Source organism: Lactuca serriola, chromosome 3, assembly GCF_051521515.1.
Source record: "Lactuca serriola cultivar US96UC23 chromosome 3, Lser_US96UC23_V15, whole genome shotgun sequence".
NCBI lineage: Eukaryota > Viridiplantae > Streptophyta > Magnoliopsida > Asterales > Asteraceae > Lactuca > Lactuca serriola.
In genome coordinates, this window is record NC_136410.1 from 281,744,885 (window position 1) to 281,766,568 (window position 21,684).

The following is a 21,684-nucleotide window of genomic DNA, read 5'->3' on the forward strand; positions in this document are numbered from 1 at the left end:
TACTGCGGAGAGCCGTAGTACTCACTAGTCAGAGTGCGTTGTGATACTGCGGGGAGCCGTAGTACTCACTAGTCAGAGGGTGTTGTGATACTGCGGAGAGCCGTAGTACTCACTAGATGGCAAGAGAGTGTGATGATGGAATGTTCTCTGATCAGTGTATGATGTGGCAGAGTTGTGGGCTTGAGTAGCCCTAGTATTTAGTTTTTGGAGCCAGGATGTTGGACCGGGGGCGAGATGGGGTCTTCGTCTCTGTCGGGAAATGTGGTGAGATGCGCAAGGGATATGCGTAGCAGAAAGCAGAGATCAGAGTTGAGACGATCCTCGGTTGGATTGTATTTTTCTTGCATGAGGAAAAGAGAATTTCGTGACTTGCGTGTCACGGGGCCGGGATAGTGGTCACGGGGAGGAAGTTAGTGGGATATTTGGATCATGAGATGGGTGACCTTTGGAGGCTCAGCTGTGGAGTCAAAAGCTGACCTGGTGCTCAGTCTCGAAGAGGGATATGAGAAATGAGCTAGAGCTTATCCTGATGATGTCTGAGGACACCTCAGAGAGAGCGAACGATTCAGACGCTCAAAGACATGCTTCAGGCATGTGTATTAGATTTCGGAGGGAGTTGCGGCACGTATTTATCCTTGATTGAGTTATCCTATATCAACAACCATCATTAGTGCATTGGTATGCCACCCTTTGAGCTGTTGTATAGGAGGAGGTGTCGGGCCCTCATTTGCTGGGGAAAGTGTTGATTCGCGGAAGTGAAAGTAGTAGTGAGAATGGATGATTTGGAGTATGGTGGTCAAACACTGTGTCTGTGACAGTGGTATGGAATGATATCATGATGGGATGTCTGCTGAGGACGCGGAAGGGATTCCGCGGGTGTAGAGCCAAGAGTCTCAGGTTGGATACAGGGATGGAGTCTGGGACTCCCAGCTTGATTCTGATCAAGGGTTGTGTACGTAGTGGTGGTTTCTTCTGGGGATGTTAGAGATGTCGTCAGTGTGATGGGTTTTCCTAACCCGAGAGTGCGAAGGTTGGTGCAGCATGGGTGTGTGATTGCAAGAAGAGGACTCGTGGGAGTTGCTCTGGGATTGAAGAGTGGGTCTTTCCGTCGTCACGGATTAGATAGGGTGGGATTCGGATCGGGGATCCGATGGTTCATGGCTTCTAACCCTTATGGGTCGAGTGATTGTTGAAATTTGGGGCAGTGATGCTTCATGGGTAATTGTCGGATCGTTGAGTGTGGTTATCAGAGGGTACAGCCGGTGCCCGGTTCGAGACGGTGGTCAGGACACCGTAAGGAAAGGGAAAGTGTGTTCGAGTTTTGATGGGTATGCCTTGTGAGACCTGGTCCGATTAAGGCCAGGTGGCACGTTGTGGGAGTATTTCTGGAGTTGAGTTGCTGTAGGCTTCGAGGACGAAGCCTAATTTAAGTGGGGGAGAATTGTAACATCCCGAAATATCAAGAGTAGAGTTGAAGGGCTAAAAGAGTAAGTTGTGAAAGAGTGACTCGGCGAGTCCATGGATGGACTCGGCGAGTAGAGTCGCGACTTGGTCGTGTGTTAAGTAGCCGACTCGGCGAGTCAGTGAGATGGACTCGGCGAGTAGGCGCTGAGTGGAGAAAACCCTAATTCTCGGGGTTAAGCCCTATATAAAGATATTATGTTTTCCTCCCAGCCTCTTTATCACCCCTTGAGCCCCAGAAAACCCTAAATCGCGGAGAAGCACCATTGTTGAGTGGATTGGAGCTTGGAGAAGTAATTGTTGAAGGAATTTTGGGAGATTGAAGGCTTGGAGCAAGGGGCTTTCCTTGGATTCGAATTACACTGCAGTTGGGGCATCTCTTGGAGGTAATATCTCGTTCTTGGGCTGTTGTTATGTTGTTTCTTCATTTTGGAGTTTGTGGCAACTTGTCTATGGATGTAATGGGAAGTCTAGAGGTTAGATCTGAGGTTGCTACCTCAGATCTGGAAGGGACAAGAATCAGAGAGCATGAAAGTCCCTGTGTTGGAGTGTTTAGTGAAGCTTACATGTCCCAAACCCTAGCCCAATGTGCAATCGGCCTAGATCTCTTTGGATCCACGTAAAGTTTGCCACTTTACGTGATGGATGAAGTGGTAGGAGGCTAGATCTATGTTTTGGAGCAATTGCATGGCCTGGAATGCTTCTGAATGGATTCAGACCGGTGGTACTCGGCGAGTCACATGGGTGTACTCGATGAGTTGCTTGAAGATGAGCTGGGACTCAGCGAGTTGGAAGAACAACTCGACGAGTTGGATGAAGATGGCCTGGAACTCGGCGAGTTGTGTGAACAACTCGGCGAGTAGGTTGATGATAGCCTTAGACTCGACGAGTCTGTTCTTGGACTCGGCGAGTCTTGTCGAAGGGTCCCGATATTCCCTGGTTGAGTCGAGAATCGGTGAGTCGAGGGATGACTCGGTGAGTTGTGTGCGAGTGGACTCAGAGTTGTTGGACTCGACGAGTCTCGGGATGACTCGGCGAGTTAGGTCGCGGATTGAGTGAAGTTTTGATTATGGGAACTCGACGAGTCATGGGTGACTCGGCGAGTAGGGTCAGTCAGGGGTTGACTTTGACTGAGGACTTTGATTTTGACCAAGGGTTGGCCGTTGACTTTTAGGGTTTGGTCAGCGATGTGGCCTTTGGGCCAAGAGAGGGGTAAAATAGTATTTTACCCTTAAGAGGGTGCCATGAGAGGATTGATTCTAGTCTCGAGAGTTATATTGATGAGAGTATTTGCCTTACGTGTTAGGCGGTGGCGAGTTCGAGATTTAAGAGTGGGGATATCTGCTTTCTGCTTGCCAGGTGAGTCTTCTCGCTATACTTTACCTTGAGTAGGTAACCAGAGTTATGTGATAGAGTATTTGTATGCTATGTATGTTATGTGTTGTACTGCATTATTTCTATGTGATTTATGCTGTGCATGTTTTCAGAGTTAGAACCGGAGGTTTCCTAGAGTTAGAACCGGAAGGTTCACAGAGTTAGAACCTGAGGGTTCACAGAGTTTGGGTGCACGGACCCATAGAGTTATAGCCTCGAGTGGCTAATATGTGTTATGTGTGTGGTATTTTGGGGAACTCACTAAGCTTCGTGCTTACAGTGTTTATGTTATGTATGTGTTTCAGGTTTCTTTCAGGATCACGGGACGGCACCGGCTTGATTGTACACACCAGAGAAAGAGTCGTGTTTTGGAGGATCCTGGTTTTCTATGCAAATGAAAATGGAGTTATGTTTTGTAATTCGATTATGAATGAGATTTTAAACAAGTGTTTCTAAGAATAAATGATTATTTTAAATGAAAAATTGTTTTGAAATTTTCGGTGTTACACACGAGCCACCTCGTGGTCTTTTCGGCCATGCCGGGAGCCACAACCCTGGGTCTTCCATACAATCATATGCTAGTTGTCTTTCTGATGCTTGCATACAAGCATCAGAAAGACAACTAGCATACAATCTACTCTACCTAGTTAATTAGCATACAATGTGTCAAGAGCTGCCTCCTGGTCTTTTACCATAATACCTACGGATAAATTTCGGGTCTTCCTACAATACATAAACCAAATGGGTCGACATTGGTGCCTTCGACCCCTATGAACTATGAGGAGAGTCACCTCGAATGCTGAAGCTTACTGCATGAAATCTTAGCTGCTGACCTGACGACTTCCCAAACTATCAGTACCCAAACAACATCAAATTAACAACTAAAATCCAAACCATGATCCATAATCCAAACTTGGGGTAAAATTACCTTTTTAACTCTTTTTCATCAAGACTCGCAACTAAGGCCCAAGCCCCAAAACCAACAAGGCCCAAATCTATAAGATCCATAAAAGTCCACTAATGGCCCAATTTTCCAAATTCGGCCCAATCTCATATGGGTCTTCTCCTAAGAGCCTATATTTCCATTGAATACAATTTAGGGTACCACAAATACCCCTTGGGAAAAACTTGGTCGAAAGCATAAATCAAAAGTCAAAGTTAATGTTCCGAGTTGACTCAACTCGTCGAGTTATCCCATAACTCGTCGAGTTTCCGTTAAGCACACAATCGCAATATTTCGATCCAACTCATCGAGTTCACTTTAACTCGTCGAGTACCTCCTATTTCAACAAAATAGGGACACACCTAACCCAATTCACCGAGTTCCCCTATGAACTCGTCGAGTTCTTCATTCAGCCAACCCACTTAATGCATTAAGCCACTATTCTTCAAACCAAAGCCTAATCTTCCAGATCTGAACTGAAAAAGCGTCTAGAAGGGTAATGTTTTCGACTTTACCCATTAAGAACCATCATAATAGGCTAAAAGGTCCCACAAAGCCTTCAACTTTACTCACATGCAAGGCTATAAGGATCTTAACAAGGGCTTAATGGATGCATGGAGCTCTTAGGGCCATAAAGTTAGCACATTTATGCCATAAAAGCTCCGTAGGACCCTAGATCTAAAAGGTTTTTACAAAATGGGACGTCTATCTCCTGAAACCTCATCCTTTGGACCAAAATAAGCAAAAGAACCCAATGATGAAGATCTAAGAAATCACAAAGCAAGGTTGAAACTTTTTACAAGAAAAATGACGAAAATGAAGTAAGGATTCAGGATCTAGCAGCTCCTTCTTGTATCACCCAACTTTCCTTTCTTCCAATGGATTCAAACACACCCTAAACACTCCAAAATGGCTCAAAAAATCACTCAAATATGCCATAAGGTTTCGTGGTTAGGGTTTACGAAAATTGAGCCTGGAAATGAGGCCAACTTATGGGGTTTAAGTTGTTTAAATAGGGTGCAAAATCTCAAAATTAGGATTTCCCAAACCACATCCAACTCGTCGAGTTGGTCCTCTCCAACTCGTCGAGTTGGTCTTCAAAAACAGGCGTGACCAACACTTCCAACACGTTGAGTTTATGCATCAAACTCGACGAGTTGACCTTTAGAAATGATGTTTTTATTTCCATAATTAACCTTCTAGATTTTGGGTGTTACACCAAAGTAGAAGTTTCACCTTGTGAAATGTAAGTAAAGTCTTATTAGTCCATTATGCATCATATTCCTCAACATTTGAATCTGATATGATATGTGACATAGAGATACGGGTGAAAAGGAGAGAGTATGACAAAACAACAAGGAAAAGTATTATGAGAGTGGTGGCTCTCATGTCGAACAAAAGGAAGGGGAGTTGCAGGTGAATGAGATGAAGGTCCTGACCTCCAAAGAGTCTAAGACTGAAAACACATAGTATTACATACAGAGATGGTCGAAGAGGAAAGCATGCAAAATCACAAGGTTCTTGCATCCATAGACTCAGTTGGCTTCGCTACAGAAGGAGATGGTGAGGTATGAGAGAAAGGATGGAGTCCAGCTGACAAAAACTTTATACCCGCCTCCTAGGTATGACCCCACATATATTGATAATTAAAACTAAAAAACACTAAGGTTTCCGTGATTAACAAATATTGATATAATTAAAGTTTCTGTGATTGACAGAAGAAGGTGAAAAAAAACATTGAGGTAAGAAACATTAAGGTAATTATTATTATTATTAATTGCTAATATTTGTTAGTTTTAATTATCAATAAATGTTTGTTTTAGTAGTTAATTAATTGTATTTTATTAGTTTTAAGCATTAAGTATTTGGGAATTTTTTAAAATTTTTTATGGAACATGGGAAGATTGTTTTTTTCTTATTTAATTGTTATTTGTTAGGTTTAATTTTGTTTATCTTTAACTTCATATGACAACAACTAATTATTTTGAGATTCACCTTCTTCTGTTAATCACAGAAACCTTAATTATATATGTATGGATTTTTCATTTTGAAACGAAATAAATAATATCTATTGTTATTGGTATTCTTTATAATTACATAATGAAAAACCATATTGTTGATTTTTATTAGCATGATCATACTCCAAACTATCAAAGCTTTAGTTATAGATTATGAGATCACACTTTCTACAGGTAATTAAAATAAAAATATTGGTCTATGGGCCAAAGCTAATACAACCATACTTAGTGAAATGAACGTAGGATGCATGTAATTGGTCGATTCTAGATTTCCGTTGAATTACATTTGTTAACTTGTTGGCTACTATACTATAAGCGCATGTGCTAACTCATGTAAAATTTCCAAAAATGGATGTTGTTACTGTCATTCTTAAACCAGTTGTGGAGCTTCTCATGGATCCTATTAAGGATCACCTTGGATGCCCTCATATCTTGGGGAATGAACCCGAATTCCTCTACCGTGATCATAACTTATGGTTGCTACTACCTTGGTCTTGCTATTCACAAGACCTCCAGAGGCTGTTATTTTTGGGCAACTGCCATGGCTTTTGACTTTACCATCAATTGCAATCATTTGCTAAAATTAAAATTTTCTAGTTTAAGTGGTAGTCTAAAACAGAACTGTCTAGCAAACTCTAATCTAACTAATTAACTCAGCAGGGTGTCTTCCAAGAGTGAGGAGAGAAGGATATGAATAGAGATGAAGGAATCAGAGTTAGTTAGGACAAAAGATGAAGTTATTTATTTGCAACATGATAATTTGAAGCTTTTGAAACAAAGAAACATTTTTCGGTTGATTGCTAAACGTTTATATACTAATATCACTCAGTTGCATTTAGATTGTAAGATCAGTAAAAAGATTCATAAGATGATTTTTCCCTTCCTGGAATTAAAGGTGGACGAAGTTGATATTGATGGTTATAATTGTGAATCTGTTGTTTCTTCTGATGAAGTTTCTGAAGCCTACAAAATCGGTATGGACAAAATCAAGTCCTTTATTAAGTCTAAAGACCATAAGGACATGCTTAAAAATATCTTGGACGAAAATGATAAATTGAAAATCAAGACCGAAACTTTAAAATCCCCATTTTCACGGCAAGAAAAGACCGATTTTGTTTATGCTTTATAAAAAGCAGAGTACCTTTAATAAAAATGTTGTGGAATTTGTTCCCAGTAAAACATGATAAATACGTTACCAATGCATTTCTAAAGAAATGTATTTTTATTTTTTTTTAAAACATTTGGGATGTCATCGTCAATACAGAAACATAAGCATAAACAGAACTTCATTCATTATCACTAGTGATTTATATCTCCTTAATCTCTCAGTGTAATGTTGGGAAACCTGCTGAGTACATAGGGTTTTCAACCCACAATAATATAATTATTATATTTAGACATCAAACAATCAACCCAATTACCCATTCCCATTATGTTCTTAAGGATTTACCCTAAGGATCAACTAATCCTTGTTCATTCATTCCTAAGGATCATCCTAAGGAAACAAAATGAATTCATTGTTGCCAATGACACGGTGGTCAAGCGCAGCTGCTAATATTATCACTTAGGCGCAACTGCCAGAATTGGGACATTTTCTATGAGGCGCTTCTATTGGTATTAACCTTTAAACAGTACTGTCATGGTCATACGGCTCCCTATTAGGTGCAGCTGCCGATACAGTCCTTATAACGCAACTGCTAGGACGTTTTACCGTAGATCTAAATCATATACGGGTTGTGGCGCAGCTTCCAGTGCTGATCTATAGGGTATTAGGTCCACTGCTGCCAGTGTTTACCTATAGGGCACTAGGTCTATACTACTAACATTCCTCTATTTTAGCTTTTATCCTTCATCATTCATCTACCCATGTTTTACCCAACATATTTTGTAGATATAAAATACTTTTTACAACTTATATCATTTAAAACATGTATAAAAATCTTTCACCAGCATAAACAGCAAGTATGCAGACAATATGCACACATAGCACGTAATTTATATTTAAACACTTCATATCTATGTGTAAAATGAAAGAGAATATGGACTCACCTGAAAAAGGTGGTGATTTTCCCCTCGAACAACGATTTGTTATCTCAAAACAATTATTCTTTGATAAAATCTAGTATCAATACCACTCGGGTTTAGTCTAACGATAACCACGACTAATTAATAGTCTGACTATTATTACTATTATATAAACATTAAACGATACTTATTTAACTCATAATGATAGCCCAAATAATTATTTTAAGGACCTAATAGCATTACTATAATTATTTGAAAGCTATATTAAAAATTGCGTAAGCGTAGCTCACTTACAAATGATTTTAAAGAAAACCTTGGCATCGCTTGGAGCAGCGTTTCCGAAACCGAAAGACCATTTTTCTCGGGACTCTGGGAGCCTCGGGGCTTTCTTTGGATGCTAGGGGTTTTATCTAGGGTTTAGGGGTGGTTTGGGGAGCTAGAGAGAGGAAATAGAGAGAGAATAAGAATTGGTGTGATTTGCTCGGCAACCCTCGCAGGTATTTATAGCCGTGAGCCTCGGATGTACGCTGGGCGTAGTCTTCGGATAAGGCCCAGCTCGGAGCCAGTTGTCTCACACTGCGGTAGAGGATAAGGACCGAAGGTATGTTGGGTGTACCAACCTCTGACATGGGGTGTAGGGTGAAGCAATGCGACGTGGCGTGATCCGAAGGGTGCTCTGCGATCAACGATGGACGGTTGCGATGAGGCCATGTCATCCATCTCGCATCAGACTTCATGATTTCGATTCCAAACTTTAAAAATTCGTATCTTCCTCATACTAGCTCCGTTTTGACGTTCTTTATATCCACGCGAAGGCAGGAACGTACTCTACAACTTTCGTTTAGAGTCCGTCGGCTAATTTTGACTTTATTTTAAATTTTATATTTTTAACAGGCCGGGAAATGATTGGTCCGTTACAAATACATAACTTCTTTATCCGACGTCTGTTTTTGCCTGTCTTTTATCGTTACGGTACTATTAACTAGATCTTCGATTCTCGTTTAGGTTGTGTCGGCTAAAAACCACTCGATATAATATTCGAATTTCGGTTTGTACACTTCTAAGCCGAAACTTCGAAAATCATAACTTCTTCATACGAATTTGGATTTGGGCGTTATTTTTATGGACACTCTCGGTTTAACATATTCTACAACTTTCGTTTAGATCGCTAAGACTGAATATTGCTCTATCGTAAATTCACTATTTACTTTTCTCGGTGTCGTGCCGGTTCCGTCGCGAAACTTCGACGGGTCATAACTTCTTCGTTATAACTCGGATTTCGGCGTTCTTTATATGTAAGGAACCCTTGAGACATATTCTACAACTTGGTTATGGTTATTTATTCTAAATAATCTTTTGTCAAAAAGTCATTTTCGACCCCTTTTATCTCTAAATTGACTAGCCCAGATCTATGGGCGTTACAATTATCTCCACTTTAGGATGATTACGTCCCATAATCATCAACGGAATAGGGCCCACATGATGACTCCATACGCTATCTCTTCATCCTAAGTAATAATTGTCACTTTTATGTTTCTTTGAACGAGTAACTATCTCTAAGACTTCTTGACCGCAGGTGGTGTTCGATCTTGCACTTGCTCCCTATCTCACATTAGACTCCAAATTATGACCTACCATCATGTGATGCACGTTGAGAATCAACTCTCTTAGAGTTAAATTCCAGAACAGACTATACCTTCCTTCATGTTCTATTGTGATATAATCGTATTTTAAAAGATAGCATTCCTAGCTACAAGCAACTATCGCGATACATCTACTGATTGCTTTGATTAATTCTTCTGGCTTGAGTCAGGCACTACATCAGACTTGGTTTTTTGAACCATGTAACATGCTCGTCTTAGTCGGACTCAATTTGATTTGACCACAAGGGTCTGAATATAAATAATCTCCATAATCATTACCGAAATGATGGTAACAACGTACTTGAATAAAACGAAATCGATTAATAGTTTCTTGGTAACATTGTGACTTTCCTTGATCCAAGCGTGAGTCCTGTGCTTCCGGTAGTATAGGCCTCTACTACCATTCACACCTACTCATACTCGTCCCAAGTATTGTCTGGTAGTTTTCCAAGTCACCATACAAGAAAATCACATAGCAACTTAACACATCAAATATCAAAACGAAGGTTTTATATTATTCCTTGAAATGATTACATAGGTGTTCAAGTTCACCCTAGACTATGCCTCTAACAGGCTACATCACGTGGTACTATCAACACGACTACTTCATAACTCGATCTTTGGATGTCAAGCATTCACTCCTGAATCCTTGAATTGTCATCTGCTTCATCAAGGATCATTTGAAATGCTCTCGCCTTTGGCTTTGGCGGCACATTTCGCTTTGTAGGCCCCTCTCCCATTGGGTAGTCTTGCTTGAAGTTCCCTTCCTCGTTACATCCGTAGCACACCCTTTTGTTGAATCTACACTCGTTGGCATAATGCCCATGCTTCCCACAATTGAAACAAGTCACCTCCTCACCGTATTTTCCAATGTGTTTCTTTTTGCACTTTTCGCACCATCTTTCTTCACTTCCTCCTCCTCTAAACTTCCTTGCATTGGAATTTCTCTTCTCATCGGTCCTTGCCGATCCTTCAAAATTTCCTCTTTTCGCCAACCTCAACCTTGCTAGCAGCTCTTCCCTTAATCATATCCTCCACAGATTTGGCAGCCTAGATAGCTGCATCTAGAGTATGTGCCTGACGTACTGGCACCGCGTACTCCCATGGAAGCTCTTTTGCGTACTTGTCGATTTTCGTCAGCTCATCCAGAACAAGACGCAAGGTGAACTCCATCTTCTCTGTGAAGTTGTTGGTGTATTCATCAATAGACATGCTTCATTTCTTCAAGGTAAGGAATTGGTTTTCTAGCTCGAGCAGATTTTGGGCTGAGCAGTACTTACGTTTGAACTACACCAAAAACTCTGCCCATGTCAGTTGCGGGGGCTCATTAGGGCTTAGATTCTTCTCTAGAGTGTTCCACCAATGAACCGCGCCTCCTCTGAACTGGCGTACCGCAAATGTGGTTTGTAGTTTGCCTCTGCAACAACACGTCATGAAAGCTAACTCCATCTTCGAGATCCAATCCATGACCCCGATCAGATCTTCCTTTCCCGTGAAGGTCGACGGCTTGCAAGTCAGAAAATCCTTGTACTTGCATCCAACGGTCCCATTGTAGTTCCCTCCTTCTGACTGCCTGTCGTTCAATTTGGGCTATTCAACTGCCATTGTATGTTCGTCCCTATTTTCATGCAACATCTGCCTCATTTCTTCCCTTTGTTCATCTAACATAGCCCGCATCATGGTTTGTACTCCGGCCATAGTGATTGGCTCAGGTGCAACTTCTACTACGACTGGTATTTGTTGTGTCACTGGGGGCTGATCTCGGTTCCTATTTGCATTCACATTTCCGCTACGGGTCCTTGCCATCTTGATCTATACACCGAATAAGGTGAATCAAGATATTTATTTAGGATTGACGTTTAAATCATCCTTATCACTCCGAAACGTTTATATGCTAGTTCGAATATCGTAGTTAAATGCTTAGAATCCTAAACACATAAGGTTTCTAGATCAGGTCGACAATACACCATAGATTCGAACAATTAACAGCATATCTTGCACAAGCATTTAGCACATAAAAGCATTTTAGGCACAATTCCTAAAATAAGCTAGTTCTCACACCTCACAATCATTGCTTAGCATTCTAAGTTTAAGTCTAGAAATATATCCATATTCCTAGTTCGCTTAAACTAATGCTCTGATACCAACTGTGACATCCCCATTTTCACGGCCAGAAAAGACAGATTTTGTTTATGATTTATAAAAATCAGAGTACCTCTTTTAATAAAAATGTTGTGGAATCTTTTCCCAGTAAAACATGATAAATACGTTATCCAATCATTTCTGAAGAAATGTATTTTTATTCATTTTAAAAGATTTTGGATGTCATCGTCAATACAAAAACATAAGCATAAACAGAACTTACATTCATTATCACTAGTGATTTAGATCTCCTTAATCTCTTAGTGTAATGTAACTTCATATCGACACCTGTGATATAAATAAACTGAGTGGGTCAGGTTGGGAAACCTGCTGAGTATATAGGGTTTTCAACCCACAATAATATAATTATTATATTTAAACATCAAACAATCAACCTGATTACCCATTCCCATTATCTTCTTAAGGATTTACCCTAAGGATCAACGAATCCTTGTTCATTCATTCGTAAGGATCATCCTAAGGAAACAACATGAAGTCCATTGTTGCCAATGACACAGCAGTCAAGCGCAGCTGCTAATATTATAACTTCGGCTCAGCTGCCAAAATTTGGACATTTTCTATGAGGCGCTTCTGTCGGTATTGGTCTTTAAACGATACTGTAATGGTCATAAGGCTCCCTATTAGGCGCAACTGCCGATACAGTCCTTAGAGCGCAGCTTCTAGGACGTTTTACCGTATATCTAAAACATCTACGGGTTGTGACGCAGCTGCCAGTGCTCATCTATAGGGTACTAGGTCCACTGCTGCAATGTTTACCTATAGGGTACTAGGTCCATACCACTAATGTTCCTCTATTTAAGCTTTTATCCCTCATCATTCATGTACCCATGTTTTACCCAACATATTTTGTAGATATATAATACTTTATACAGCTTATATCATTTAAAACATGTATAAAAATCTTTCACCAGCATAGACAACAGATGAAAGGGACTATGCCCTTGAACAACGCTTCATTATCTCAAAACCATTATTCATTGATAAAACCTAGTATCAATACCATTAGGGTTTAGTCTAACGATAACCGCGACTAATTAATAGTCTGACTATTATTACTATTATATAAGCGTTGCACGATACTTATATAACTCATAATAATAGCCCAAATAATTATTTTAAGGACCTAATAACATTGCTATAATTATTTGAAAGCTATATTAAATATTGCGTAAGTGTAGCTCACTTACATCGAATTTTAAAGAAAACTGGGCTTCGCTTGGAGCAGCATTTCTGAAACCGAAAGACCCTTTTTCTCGGGACTCCGGGAGCCTTGGGGCTTCCTTTGGGTGCTAGGGGTTTTATCTAGGGTTTAGGGGTGGTTTGGGGAGCTAGAGAGAGAGAAACTAGATAGAGAATGAGAATTTTTGTGATTTGCTCGGCAGCCCTCGTAGGTATTTATAGCCGCGAGCCTCGGACGTACATTGGGCATAGTCCTTGGCTACGCGGGGCATAGTCTTCGGATAAGGCCCATCTCGGATCCAACTGTCTCACACTCCGGAATAGGATAAGGACCGTAGGTACGCTAGGCGTACCAACCTCGGACGCGGGGCGTAGGGCGAAGCGAGGCGACGTGGCGTGATCCGTAGGATGCTCTGCGATCAGTGATGGACGGCTGCGATGAGGCCATGTCATCCATCTCGCATCAGACTTCGTGATTTCAATTCCAAACTTTAAAAATTCGTATCTTTCTCATACGAGCTCCGTTTTTAACATTCTTTATATCCACGCGAAGGCGAGAACATACTCTACAACTTTCGTTTAGATTCTGTCAGCTAATTTTGAATTTATTTTAAATTTTATATTTTTAAAAATCCATAACTTCTTCATCTGATGTCCGTTTTTGTCATCTCTTGTTTAGGTTGTGTCGGCTAAAAACTGCTCGATCTAATATTCGAATTTCGGGTTGTACACTACTAAGCCGAAACTTCGAAAACTCATAACTTCTTCACACGAAGTCGGATTTGGGCGTTCTTTTTATGGATGCTCTTGGTTTAACGTATTCTACGACTTTCGTTTAGATCGCTAAGGCTGAATATTGCTCTATCGTAAATTCATTATTTACGTTTCTCGGTGTCGTGCCGGTTCTGTCGCGAAACATCGACGGGCCATAACTTCTTCGTTATAACTCGGATTTCGGCGTTCTTTATATGTACGGCACCCTTGAGACATATTCTACAACTTGGTTAAGGTTATTTATTCTAAATAATCTCTTTTCGAAAAGTCATTTTCAACCCCTATTATCTCTAAATTGACTAGCCCGGATCTACGAGCGTTACAGAAACCATACATAAATTTGACTCATTGAATGTCAAGTTAAGTTCAGAAAACAAGATAAATGTGGAAAACACTTTTGAATTTGACGAGGACAGTGATATGAGCGAAATATCTGTAGAGGATGAAGTTGACTATTCAGAATTTGTCAAAAGCGAAACCAAACCTAACAAAAGTCTCATGTCAGAAAATTCAGTTGAGTTCGCTCGAATGTCCCAAGATAAATCCAAAGTTCTGAAACAGAAGGCTGTGGTGTAGCAAAAGATACAAACTATACCGAATCAGGTATACACCGCAGCAGGAGTCACTTAGGAGTAAAGAGCCGAACTTACTGCATTAGTAAATGAAGACAATGCTGGTAGCTGTGATGATCATTTATGTTCTGCAGCAACTGATAATGAAGATGAGACTGTCGGTTTATCAGAGAGAACCTCATGGAGGGTTAAAGGCAGATACATGACAGAACCACTCAATAAGCCTACATGCTTTGCTGTACCAAGCACCAGTGGTACCTGTCACACCCCCAAAGCAGACTGCGGAAACGTCCGAGGGCTCACGTGACTTAAATTGAATATCATCACAATGAATATACATGAAAGATAACATAAACGTCACCAACCATTAATACATTACAACTGACCTTGTTCACATCAAGTACATTGTATAAATATTACATATCCATTGCATAAATTGTTTGAGAGTTTTCAAAACATAACATCCTAACACACTTGGTATTGTTCTTTAGGTTATATGTTACCTGAGAATACAAGTTATTTTGAAAATGTCAACATATGAAAATGTTTTGTGCAGTTTATAAAACCCAGAAAATCCAATATTTTCTGAAAAGACAATTGTTTATATTAAAGTGTGAAGATCCATAGGTTTATGCATGAATGATTTCAAAGCGCGTATAAATGAGAAGTTTTGCATTATAGTTATTGAAAATACAAGTGAATGCTATTCCTTTCCCCGAAAAACCCGATGTTTTCCAGTAAGGCATTATAATTGTTTCGAATTATTATACTGTTCCAATGAATGATCATGAATTCCCTTGATTACTCAAATAGTATTGGATTTATTATTTGAGTCGTTATAACCATGCATGATAATGACTAGTTCGTCTGTCTTGGCATTCTAGTGAACGCCGAAATTGATCTTAAGATTTTGTCACCCTGACTGGCTGAGTTTAACTGCTGCGAACAGCTGAGGTGTGGGGGAGTCACCCTCGTATAGATCTATACACAAACTCTCGCTCTCCCTCCAGGAGACTTTGATTATAACTACAGACTATGACCGACACTTAAAGGTGTCGCCCGTTATTACTCACTTAATCCAAACGAATTTGATTACCCTTGATTAACGACCTGATTTTGTTTACTTGAATTGAAGGCAAGCCTAACAGACGTGGAGAAGAGGATTACGAGTGCCTACTAATTACGTATGTTATTTAAGGCTATTGCGTATACGAAGGACACGTTGGCCCATTTCGCATATGATTTGTTTGGACCTTACTAGCATTGCTAATGGGCCACTAAGGCCCAATAGCACGTAAAAGTCATTGAGGTTCCCTTAAGCATGTAATTGGGTCTCAGGAGGCCCAATAGACATGTATTATTATTGTTAGGCCTAAAAGTCACGTTAATGGGTCATGAAGGACCAATAAACATGATTATAATCTTTCAAGCCCAACAATTTAAATATTTACTTGTTTTAGGTATAGTATAATTGTCGGAAGGTCTGATTGTTCAATTGTTAAATCGCAAAGGCACGAAGTTTGTCGATTGTTTATAATGATATTTAAATTTATGAAAATATATATTTTTCATTCTAAATTCATAAGCTATAATTTGGTATTTTTGACCCAAATATCTTAATAATAAAATAATTTACTCAAAAATATTGGTTTGACATATTCAGCCCTTCTTTAATAAAAATGACAATTTTATTCCATTTTTATAAAAAAAGGACATTTTAGGCCCTTAAACTATTTTTCTTGACATTTTTGGCCCATAGACTTGCTTAAATATTGTTTTCAGCGCAAAGTTTACTTTATGGCAGTTTCAGCCCCTTTAGTAAAAGGATTTTCATTTATAGTCCAAACTTTTCGCAACTTTTATAAATTTGACCCAAAATCCAAAAACATTGCATTTTTTTATCCTTTTTGGAAAAAAGGGTCATTTTAACCACTGAAATAGATTTATTTACCTTTTTACCCACTATTTTGAGAAATTTACCATTTCAGTCCCTTAAAACCAATTTTTTTCGCAAATTTGGGTCTACGGGCCGAAAAGCCCAAAATTTGGCCCAATAGACTACATTTTACATTTCTAGTCCTTTTAAGAGCATAATGTTCATTAAAACTTCTATTTTAACTGTTTTGACCCTTTGGATCCTTATGAAACCGTGAATGACAACTTTTACCCCAACTATTGTTGATTTGACAAAAATAGCCCAAAAATGAGTTTTATGTTGTAACATGTTTATTTTAACCTTAGATGATAATTTTTCTTGACTTGTTTAATTTAATACATCCTAGATCACGTATATTCTCCTCCTTGAGCCATAGATCTCGAGATTTCTTTCCTTTTTGGCACATATTTACCACATAAACACATGAAATCACACATAACATACACATACACATAGATCTACACATTTTACTTGTATTCTCTCCTATAAAACTTGTGAAAACTGAAAATAGAGGTGTATGAACTCACCTTTGCTTGTTGTTGTCAGTTTTGAAGAAAGAAATGGAAGACTTTGATCCTAGCAAGCCTTCATGGGTGGATTTCGAACTTAGAGTTTTCTAGGTTGACGATCATGAGTTTGTGTGAGTTTAGAAGAGATTCTTGATGAAATAAAGAGACTAGATTATGGATCCAAGTGAAGACTTATCAAGAATGATGATATTCTCTTGAAAATCCTCTTGATACACAAGCAAAACCTCGAGATTTTTGGAGTGAGAAGGAAGAGAATGCTTGAGAGGGTTTGGAATAAGTTTGAAGTGGTGTCTGTGTGTTCTCCTTGTGTTCTCGACTAAAGAATAAAAAGAGTGGGGAGAGTGAAAGGAGTGAAATGACCATTATGGATATGTGTTGGATTATGCATGGAAATATGAAGGGTAATAAGGAGGTGGCACATAAAAGTCAACCCTCCTTATTATTTCTTTTTCTTTTTTTTTTATTTGGGCCGAGATAGAGAGAGGAGAGACAAGATTTGGGCCTTTAGTGCTTGGGTTCCATAATCTAAGGCCCAATTTGATGATTTTCCGCCCATTGGGCCTTTAGAGTAGTTCACGACTCAATTTAGCATAAAGGAATGTATTTGAGTCCATTAAAGCTGTTTGGATTTGTTATGGCCCAATATGGCCAATTAAGGATAAACTAGCCCATTTTAGGCTTATAAGGCCAAAAAAGGTTAAGTTTTATGAAAGTGGGTCCAATTAAGGCCCATTTAAGTGTTCTTAGCCTAAAATAGACAAATTGGGAGTTTATTGGTCCATTAGGCCCAATAAGGAAATCCTAGTCCAAAATAGACTTGAACCGGGATATTTAGGGTTTCCAACCTTTTGTTGACTATTTGAATGTTTGTATATAGTATTTGTTGGAATTTTGTGGTCACTGAATAAGCACCATACATGTTTTCAAGTTTTATTACAATGTTACCATTGTTAAGGGTTTTACAAAGAATCAGAATTCCTAGTTGTGACAGTACCAAAGAGACTCCAAACGAACTTTCGAAGATGGCAAGCGAAACCTCCTCGTTGAAGAGTAAAACTCATGCTGAGAAAACGAAGCTGAAAGTAAACATTCAAAAGTCTCAAAGGCAACTTGCTGAACAAAAACGCCAGCAAAACAGGAGGTATCAAAAGAATCTCAATGAAAGGAAGTGGTTTTGGTAATCCCAAACTCTTATTATGTTCGCACAGAAAAGGAGTCAAATCTCAAGGCGAATGAAAGATCAATAGATAACTATGGTCCATGCACTCATCGCCAATCTTGCAGTCAGCCAAACCAAATAAGGAGTTTCAGTTCCAAAATGAGCAGTGACAAGAACTGAAAGAGCAGTTTTAGTCCTAAATCGCATCCTCCTCATTATCTACCGAAGCAAAATCCTAACAAGAATGTCAAGGGAAAAGGGAAGCTCGTCTCAGAAGACAAAAAGCAAACAAAGAAGACGTCAACTAACCCTAGGAAATACGAAAACAAGTTTGTTAAGAATCAAAATAAAAATCCTTAACCTGATTTAAACAAACCAAAAGATAACAAAATCAAGGTTTTCACCATCAAAAGGAAAGACGAAACCACTTTGATAAAAAGAAATTATATGGTTGATCTTTCAATTGCTATTCCCTATTCTGTAAAATGCTCACGTGGACCCAAGAATCTTTGGGTTCCTAAATCTACTTGATCTTTGCAAGTTATCAGTGACAAGCAGTTTAACGACGAATGGTATATCGATAGTGGCTGCTCACATTGTAACAATTGGTAAAAAAATAAGAACGATCGTACGATGCTATGTTTTGATTATTAACCAATATGAGTATTTTATCAAGAATGGTTGAAGGAATTTAACCTCTTTTATTTAAATAAGTTCTTGTGAAATATAAAACAAGTAACTAATGATAATTTCGTTATGATGTATGACTACGAACCATCACCGGTTTGTGAAAATTAGCATTTAATATCATTTGAATGCAACAAACTTAATTTTTGTATCAACATGTATCTAGTTGATAATTAAGTTAGGTTCTATGTAAAACGTGTGCTTAATAGGTGTTGAGGATCTAAATTTGACAAATATACGAACCAAAGTGACAAAACGTGTTTAACGATATGGTTAACCGGTTAAATGTCACGAAATTATACATTGGTCAATAAATTTTATATTTAAATAAATTAAAATATAAAATGAATTATTATAAGGTATAATTAAAATGTATTTAAGTGTTTTTGAATAAAAAGAATAAAACATAAACATTAAAGTTCAAATACACAAAAACTACATTATTATTTTATACTAAGTATACATGTATGTATTGTATATATGTATTACTATCTACTGAATGACTAGTTATGGGTCATGACTTAAAGTGATTTCATGTAAGTTTTATGATGTCTAAATCAATTAAGATAAGAGAATTGGTGGAGATAAGTGCCAACTTAACTAATAAGTGCTTAATCACTTAAGACATTTTACTAAGAATGCTTCTTAATCCCTCTTCTAGTTTTCGAGATTAATACATTCCCTCTCCTTAACTAGAACTACTAACTAACTAACTAACTAACTAGTAGTTAGTTAGTTAACTAATCCAATCTCTAAGCAACCACCCAAGCAAGTGGCTAGACAAGATCACATCACTTAAACTTACATCCCATCACAAGCTAGTCTAGGTTTTATCCCCTTATCCTCTTCCACTCTTTCCTCCTTCATATCCACGAAATTTCCTCTTCATTTTACCCTCATTTGACCAGCCAATACTCCAAGGAATTACTCTCAACCTTCATATCATTTTCAAGTACAAGAACTTCCTTCCAAAGCCATCAAAACCATGAACTAAAGGGCTGCTGTCCCTTTTGTGTTTCAGCCACCATTTCACCCATCTACACCTTCCTTTTGCTTGATATTTTTACCACCAAATACCCCTGGAAGTTACTTGTTATGATAATCAAAATTATTGATTCAAAACAGTGAGTAAACTACCCTTTTTCTTGCTCTTTTGCTGTGAAATTTTCATGACAGCAACATAGCCAAAGGAGTGGCTGTTTTGGAGCATCAAACCAACAACCAAAAGTTCATCTTCAACCTTCCATTCTTCAAGTATTCGCATAAGGTGAGTTCATACCCCTGCATTTTCATGTTTTCTTCAAGTTTTAAGGGGGGGGGGGGAATACAATTTAGAACACTGAACATAACTTAAATTTAAATGACTGCTTTCTACAGAAAAGTTGAGTCCTGTTCACGGACTGTTTTGACCATCTTAAACTTAATATCTTTCAAAACTGTACAATATACAAATAATTCAAGTTTATACCTTTCTAAGGACTACTCGCACGCGTTCATATTTTCTACAATTTATGGCGATTCTTATAAAATTGTCTGTCTTTTGAGAAGTGATTTCGGACCAGTCTGTGAAGATGTTCATTTTCACACTAGTTTGAGACCACTAAAAATCATAATAAAAATTATGAACAAAGTAGAATCACTTTATAAACTCTCAGAGGTGATGGATTCAGTTTTTGACTTTCGATGATTTTTGTATGAGTTTTCTAAAAACAGGGACACTAAAGGGTAAAACTGTCAAAAGTGGTTTATAGATTTATTAACACCTTCTAACATTTTTGAGCAATGTTTATACATTAAGGAAGTTAAAACACAATCATTTAAATATGTTTAATTACCATTTTTACAAAAGTGATAAGTACAAAAAGGTCTTTAGTATCAAACTTAAGGATTATTTATGCAAAGTTTCTAATAAAAACGTAAGGATATGAACAACAATTACGAAACATACCAAATCATCTTTTAAAATTGATACATATATATAACCATATACATATATATGTTTTGTTTACAAACTTGTCTTCTACATTGAAAATATACATATATATGTTTTGTTTACAAAATTGTCTTCTACATTAAAAATATACATATATAGTTTACGAAACTCTACTCCATTTGTATCCTGTTGAGCAAAGAGTAAAATATTGTCAAATGCATATCTAAAGATTTCACTTCGTTTTTCATAGCTATCACAGTCTTAGGGGATGATCATTTAAACGAACATTTTCTCACGTAAATCTGTTTTATACTAAGTTTTGTGAGACATCAACTTCACGTACGTTCGAGTACGCATTTCAAGTCCTGTATTATATACCAGAATCCCTTGGAGGGGGAGCATAGTGTTTGTGTATAGATCTATACGGGCTTGAAAACCCGCGCCCTGACTGTTAGCTACAGTCCACCATTTGGGGTGACAAACATCAGAAAATTCCAATGCCTGAAGAACGTTGTGTATAGGCATTTCTAGTCAATAGCATGGTTATAAAACTCACATGGAGTATTAAAAACACATTGATTTATGGGGTTTTTCAGACGCATTGGAAATTTTATACGTACATACATTTTCTAGAAACAAACATTGGTCTTGAAAGAAGGCTACATTTATGCTAGTAGAAAATATAGGATTTTCTAGGAACAAACAAACAAGAACAAAACATTTCATTTCATACAAACATTGTCATTTAATACTTATGAAACTCACCAGCTTAAATGCTGATCTACTCTTTCAAAACTACTTCTATGTCCCAGGGATTCAGTAATTACAGGTAACAAACAACTTTTGAAGAAGGGACGTTGCGGCGCCAGTTTAAATTCATATTTTGGCATCATATTGTAATTGGTTTTGAACACGTACCTTTTAACAAAGTAAACTTTCAACTATATATATGATGGTTGTATTGCTTTCTTTACTATGTATTCATTTGTTACGTTACCACATGAAGTCATCCGCCCCGAACGTTTCTGCCGTTCCGGTTTGGGGGTGTGACACACGTCACATGACAGGGAGAATGGAAGGGCTGAGGGAGTTTTGGGCTCTAAAAGATGGTGGCTGTGTCAAATATGGTAACATTTCATATGACACAAGAAAAGGCTATGACATGATCACAAATGGGGATTTTTTCGATTAGAAAGGTGGCATACGTGGAAGGATTACAACACAATCTCATAAGTGTATCTCAATTGGTTGTGGGGACTGGCATGAAGGATTGCAACACAATCTCAT